At 39.0% G+C, this 7,311-nt stretch overlaps 1 long non-coding RNA gene across 1 annotated transcript in view; it reads right to left on the bottom strand.

Annotated features, from left to right (window-relative positions):
- Positions 1-210: 210 nt before the first annotated feature.
- GNG2 (G protein subunit gamma 2) overlaps positions 211-7,311 on the bottom strand; it is a 117,306-nt gene continuing 110,205 nt past the window's right edge. Inside the window, exon 4 of the long non-coding RNA XR_837367.3 lies at positions 211-3,437. This is a non-coding gene — a long non-coding RNA (G protein subunit gamma 2). The remainder of the gene's footprint in view (positions 3,438-7,311) is intronic.

Below are 7,311 nucleotides of genomic sequence, written 5' to 3'. Positions count from 1 at the left end.
GACCTTTCTCCGCCTCCCTCAGGGAGAAAGGCTTTTAAAGACAGTTTTTCCTTCCTTAGGTGCCTCTATTAACCTAACCCTAAAGAAAATCCATGAATTCCTGTTGCTTCATCCATCTTGTTACATGTCAGCATCTTTCTCAAATTAACCACAGAATGGATGCGTGAGGTGGTCCACAGGCCTTCACAATAAAATCAACTGCATATGAAATGAATCTGAAAATTCCATTTATTAAAACAAATACACTGTCCACATGGGATGAAAATGTACACATCACATTCAGGTTCTTCTGCTTTAATATTTCTGTATTCCTTTCTCTTTGAAAGACACACTCCATAGATCTTAAATAGGAAAAATGGGAACAATTCTCGGTCTGGGAAAACATTAATGTATATGTAACAATTCACCATTGCCAGGAGCAGCTAGAAGCAAATATTAAAAAAAAAAAGTACAAAATCCCCTAAGACAGCATGCTTGGTTTCTCAAAATTCCTTTTGAGAATAGGAGAGTATGGAGAAACAATTTTTAATTTTTCCTTGGTAAGCAATCTCTTTCAAATATTATTAGCAAAATTAGCCTCAGTTCAAAGTACTGATTCGCAACCTCTGGCTTAAATTAAATAGCACTTGGTTTAAAATTGAAAGAAAAAAAAAGAAAGCAGATTTAATATTGAGGATGATGAAGACTGTTTTTTTCTTAACAGAGTTTGCATTATAAATACAAGGGTTATTACTACTGTTTAATGAGTTCCATGGCAGATTTTCATTACTATCCAATATATTACATACATAAATTAGGGCCTTGAATGATTGAGCTAAGTTTTCCTATTGGTTACCCTTTAAGATAAAATTATGCTGGTGAAAATGATTGTAAAATTTCTAAAAGAATTAAAACTCTTTAGAGGCATAAGTCATCAAAAAGTTATTTCCCTCTTAACAAGTAAAACTACCAGTAAGTCAAAACTCATATAAAAACTCTGGCATTATAATTCCATAAAGTAGGACATGAAATTAGGAAAAAGCTAACATATTTTTCTTAAACTTAGTATCTGATGGCTGTGTATTTTCTGCCTTCTTTCTCCTTTGATAAACAAGGTCAAATGCAGTTTGGAACTTCCTTAACTTTTAATTACAGAGTTGTATTCCTAAAAGTTTTAATGCCATTTTAATTGCTCCAAACATCTAGATTTACATGAAAATACAAAGAGGCCTTCTGAGAAAAATACATGGATTATGGATTATGAAAAGCATCAGGGTCTTATAATAATGCCTTCATCACCACCAAAGGGTGCTTTATTCACAGTTGTTTTTATGTGACCACATACTCAATTCCTATTTTGGCTCATTTGAAAAACGTGGTTGGGTTTTAACTGATTCCACAGTATTACTAAGCCAATGGTACAATACCGTAGTTTAATACTCTGCCAAGGTTTTTTCCCCTCTAAATCTTCATCAGTGTCCCATGACTATAACAGAATCCCAAGGTTTGAATAGAAGTATCTGGTTACAGAAGTGCATTCATACATTTCACAGTGTCTCAGTATTCTCTTCCCTAGCTCCCTAGGCATGAGTTCTAATTGGATGTATTGATTCTTTTACCATTATGCTCATACAAGGAGCTAAGGAAAATATTAATCAAGTCTGTTTCAAAATCTGTCCTTGGCATATTAAGCCTTTTTCCCTTCCTTTCCACCTTTTTTTTTTTTTTTAAATGGGAGGAAGAGAATGGAAAGAGAATAAAATTAATTCAGAAATGGACTTTTGGGATTTCGAAGCAAACAAGGAGCTGTAAAAGAGCCCTCATTTGCCTAGGAATGACACAGAAAAAAGTGAGAAGGACTTCCAGGGCCTCCCATTACCGGTGGAGGCAAGAGCCACAAAGAAAAGTCACTGTCAACATCATCTCTTGGGAAGAGAGAGCTCAAGCTGCAAGGACGTTGTAAATAAAGACAGAGCGACTCTAATAAAGCGGAGAAAAACAAAGCGAAGGTTCTACTAAAAATTTTGTTGAGTGAAAACCAAAGGCCATCTCAGGGGCAAAAACAAAACAAGAACACTTCGTGGTGGAGCTGCTGCAGGGCGGCACCTGCCCCCTTCTCCCTGGCGGGTGAATAGCCAGGATACTGAGAGTAGCGCTAGTCTGGAGTCGTTTGGATATTTCTCCTGCTACTTCAACGAATGAGGGCCACGTTTCTTTCTCGCTAAGAAGAGCACACAAAGCCTTCCCTCAGTCTATAATTTCTGTGATTCAGGGAAAAGGAATTTGCTCTTACTCTGTGACAAAAGCATTTCCCAACTAAGGGTGAATCCTTGCCTCTGCTGCTTGGCGTTACCTGGGCTGCCCTGGGTCCTGAATAAAATCAAAATGCTTTGGATGCTGGAAAATACATCGAGGAGGCCACCATTGACGCAACTGTTAACTCGGAGGTATTTTAGGCAAGGCTAAGGCTCTGAAGTAATCTCAATTTCCAAGATACTGAGTGTTTTCCTCCCCAGCTTCATGTCTCTCATTCCTTTTCCAAACTTTATAGTAAAACAACGAAACTTCTGAATGGATGTAACATAGGGACATTTTCATGCAGTATTACTCAAAAACTGTCACAAATATATGAAAGCACCAGTCACAACACAGGATTTACTTTTACTTGCAGAATCAAAGCTATCATGTACAAATGTTAGGAATAGTGATAAAAGAACACAGACAACCGGCATTTGCTGTTATTATTACAATGAGGATAAACCACAGGGAACATCTCCCTAAACCCTTTGGGTGATCATCCTTGGAGTTCAGTTTTACAGACAAGTCCAGTCTTATCCCTTCACTACTCTAATGGGGGTGGGGGATGGAAGGAGGGGCAGGAGAGAAGGGAAAAAGAAAAAGGCACAACGACGAAACATCAATGCCATTACACCGAACTGCGGCGACACTGGACGACTCAGCTTGTCAGAGGGTATTCTAAAGGCAATATTCATTCCAAGGTCATACATATCTTAGCTCAGTACAGCTGTCTGTTTAAATTTTTATTTTTTTTAAATATGAAGCAGGAACATAAGGTTTGGGGAGGGAGCGGGAAAGAAATGACACCGATTTTATCTTTACACATTCCCCTCCTCCAGGCAGCTCTGCAGACATCAGATCTCTTAACTCGGGGTGTGGATCAACTTCTTTAAACATGCATAGCCTGGAGTTTCCAGGATGGTTCTCCTCTCTCTCTTTAAATGCTGTGGACTAGAAAGGCGCCCACTTTGCTAAAAACTCTACATCAGTGTCCCTGGAGCCCCGAGGCTCCTCAGGCCCCACTCGAAGACTTAAAGGATAGCACAGAAAAACTTCTTCTCCCTAAATGGGTTCTCTGAAGCCGGAACAGGCGTCAGGAGGGGATCTTCCTTGGCATGCGCTTCACAGTAAGCCATCAAATCTGCAGCTGCCTTGGACACCTGGAAAAGACGACAAAACAACCAAAACTTTAGACCAGGCACCGACGAAAGCACTGGTGCAGGTGCAGTGAGTCAAGGCTCGGGCTTGGATGTCCAGCTGCCCGGGTTCAAGCGCAGCAAGATGCTCATCTTCCATAAGCCTCTGTTTCCTCATGTGTGAAGAAGGGAGGATTGTTGAAAGCAGATCCGTGATTAGGGTGAGGTGAGGGAGGCACAGAGGGCACCGCACTGCAGGAGGCGCTCATGGCCAGGGCCATGCAAGTATCAACACCATATTTGCACAGCCCCTAGAGTGGGTGTCTCCTTAAATTCTGTGCGCCAGGTGGGTCGCTTCCCTCAGCCTGGTCCCAGACCTGGCGGCAAGGATTAAATGAGATAATCCACGTAAATCATTTAGTGCCTGGCACAGAGTAAGCCTTCTAGGCATTGCTGTCATACTGGAGCTGTGCCTCTCTCTTCAGGAACTGTGCTAGGGACGCCTAAAGCCATGCTGATCTCCTCTTTCCCATTTCTCACAACATTTTTGTCGCTCCTTGTTGGGAGTCGCCTGGGGTACCTTTCCTCCACAGTAGCAAATTTTCACTGCTTAGGGCGGATTTAATTTTGGGAAATAAATGACAAGTCATTTGTAACCACATCTGCGGACTAAGTGGACGATCCATTTGGGGTCAAAAAACCATGAAGTCAATAGTCAGTTTCTTCTATGACATAATACACTTGCTCTGGAATTTTCACTCCAAAATTTTTCCACATCAGTGTACTAGTACAATGGCCTCTTGAAGTGACTACTGAAAGGATAATCCTCTGTAAGAATGGGGAGATTGTATTATTGCTAAAAAGATTCACTGCCCCTCCCTCTGTGAGGATTACGCATACCCACACAATGACACCAGACTTGCTCTGGCCAACGAGATGTGAACAGAAGTGATGTGGGTTACTTTGGGGCAGAAGCTTCAACAACCAATGCATAGTGTGCCATGTTCTTTTCCCTTTGCCACTTTGTCCAACTGAAGTAATTTATTGTGAACCAACCTTAGGTGATTCAGAGGTTTTAATAAAACATAGTGGTCATCCTTCTGATTTGTTCCTTGTCCCAGGATTGAGTTGATTAGAACTTTTGTCACTTAAAGGCTTTTCGACTTTATAGTTTATTGGTTGGAAATGAGAATCAATTGCATCTTCTAATCCCATTAATCTTTGGATTTTTGGACTCTATGTTCCCTTTGTCTCAGATAAGATAGAGGCAATATTCCAAGTAGAGGTTACTTGCAGGTAAAATGATGTGGAGTGGCAGTTGACTGTAATGGACACATGGTGGAAGAAGTTTATCTTTGTTGTCACAGGCCCCCAAGAATGGGAGGAGAGGGCCTTTTGTTACTGCAGCAAAACCTAGTCTACCCTGACTGATATAAAGAGGTACAGGTATTGATGTGTGTGTTATTGTTTCCTCTGTCTGCCTCAGCAAAACCCAAACTAGGTGGCTTAAAATAACCAAGAATTATTCTCTCACAGTAAGTGCTAGAGGCTAGAAGTTTGAAATCAAAGGGTCAGCAGGGTTGGTTCCTACTGGAGGCTCTGAGGGGGGAATCTGTTCCAAGATCCTCAGCTAGAGCCTGGTGGTTGCTGGCAATCCTTGGTGTAGCCTGGCTTGTCAATATCACTCCACTCTCTGCCTCCACCTTCACATGGCCTTCACATGGTGTCTGTCTTCACCTGGCATTCTCCTCAGCATCTATGTCCAAATACTCTACCCACCAGTCACTGAATCTGGCCACTCGAATCCAGTATGACCTCTTCTTAACTTGATTACCTCTACATACACCCTACTTCCAAATAAGGTAACAGTCTAAAGTTCTAGGTAGGCATCAACTTTAGGGGACACTATTCAGCCCAGTACAGTATATTTGTGTAAAAGTCAGTCTATTTTTTAAAATTATAAATCATGTTTTATAGATCATTTTTATTTATCATTTTTTTCTAGCTGTATTGAGATATGTGACATACTACCTTGTGTGAGTTTAAGGTTTACAGTGTAATGATTGGATACATTTCTATACTGTGAAATGATTACCAAAGGAGGGTTAGTTAACACCTCCATCACTTCACGTAATTATTTTTCATTTTATTGTGGTGAGAACATTTAGGATTTACTCTCTTAGCAACTTTCAAGTATATAATACAGTATTGTAACCACAGTCAACAGATTGTACATTAGAACTTACTCATCTTACAACTGAAAGTTTGTATCTTTTTTTTGACTGCCATCTCCCCATATTCCTCAACCCTCAGGCCGTGGCAAACACCATTTTACTGTTTCTATAAGTTCATCTTTTTTAGATTCTACACATAGGTAACATCATTCAGTATTCATCTTTCTCTAATATATCACTTAACATAATGCCCTCAAAGTCCACCCATGTTGCAAATGACAGAATATCCTTCTTTCTCATGGCTGAATAATATTCCACTGTAAATATATAACACATCTTCTTTATTCATTCATCCACAGATGGGCATTTAGGTAGTTGCCACATTTTGACTATTGTGAATAGAGCTGCAATGAAAATGCAAGTATAGATATCTCTCTGAGATCCTGATTTGATATACGTATAGTTATGAAATAAAAATAAAAATGAAAATAAATAAATATACATACATATAACAAAAGTAGGACTGCTGGATCCTATGGTAGTTTTTAATTTCTTGAGAAAACTCTGCACTGTTTTTCATAGTTGGCCAGGTCAATTTACATTCCCACCAACAGTGCACAAGGGTTCCCTTCTCTCCATATCCTTACCAACACTTGTTATTGCTTCTAATGAGTGTGAAGGGATATCTCATTTTGGTTTTAATTTGCATTTCCCTGATTAGTGGTGTTGAGTTCTCTTTTCACATACCTGTTAAACATTTATGTCTTCTTTGGAATAATGTCTCTTCAGCTCCTCTGCCCATATTTTAATCAGATTGTTTCCTTGCATGAGTTTTTTAATATAAATACCTTTGGATATTAACCCCTTATCAGATACAAGATTTGCAAATATTTTCTCCCATTCCATAGGTTACCTTTTCATTTTGTTGACTGTGTCTTTTGCTGTGTGGAAGCTTTTTAGTTTTGTGCAGTCCCACATAATTACTTTTGCTTCTTTTGCATGTGCTTTTGGTGTCATATCCAAGAAATCATTGCCAAGACTATTGTCAAGGAGATTACTCCCTATCTTTTCCTCTAGAAGTTTTATAGTTTTAGGTCTTACATTGAAGTCTTTGATACAATTTGAGTTAATTTTTGTGACTGAAATAAGGCAAGGGTCCAATTTCACTCTGTTGTATGTGATTATCCAATTTTCCCAGCACCACTTATTGAAGAGACTATCCTTGTCCTATTGAACATTTTGGCTCCTTTATCAAATATTAGCTGATGGTATATGCTAGGGTTTATTTCTGGGCTCTTGATTCTGTTCCATTGTTCTATAGGTCTATATTGAATGCCATACTGTTTTGATTACTATAGCTTTGTAATATAGTTTGAAATCAGGAAGTGGATGACTTCAGCTTTGTTCCTCTTTCTCAGGATTGCTTTGGCTATCTGGGGTCTTTTGTGGTTCCATATGAATGCTATAATTTAAATTTTTTTTATTTTTGTGAGAAATGCCATTGGAATTTTGATAGAGACTGCACTGAATCTATGAATGGCTTTGGGTAGGATGGACATTTTAACAGTATTAATTATTCTGACCCATGAACATAGTATATCTTTCCATCTATGTCTTCTTTAATTTCTTTCATCAAAGATCTTATACTTTTCAGAGTATGGATGTTTCAAATCCTTGTGTAAATTTATTCCTAAGTATTTTGTTCTTGATGCTATTGTGAATGG

This window comes from Camelus dromedarius, chromosome 5 (genome assembly GCF_036321535.1).
Source record: "Camelus dromedarius isolate mCamDro1 chromosome 5, mCamDro1.pat, whole genome shotgun sequence".
Lineage (NCBI taxonomy): Eukaryota > Metazoa > Chordata > Mammalia > Artiodactyla > Camelidae > Camelus > Camelus dromedarius.
Note: the sequence above shows the minus strand (reverse complement) of the source record. Positions and strands in the feature narration are given on the sequence as shown.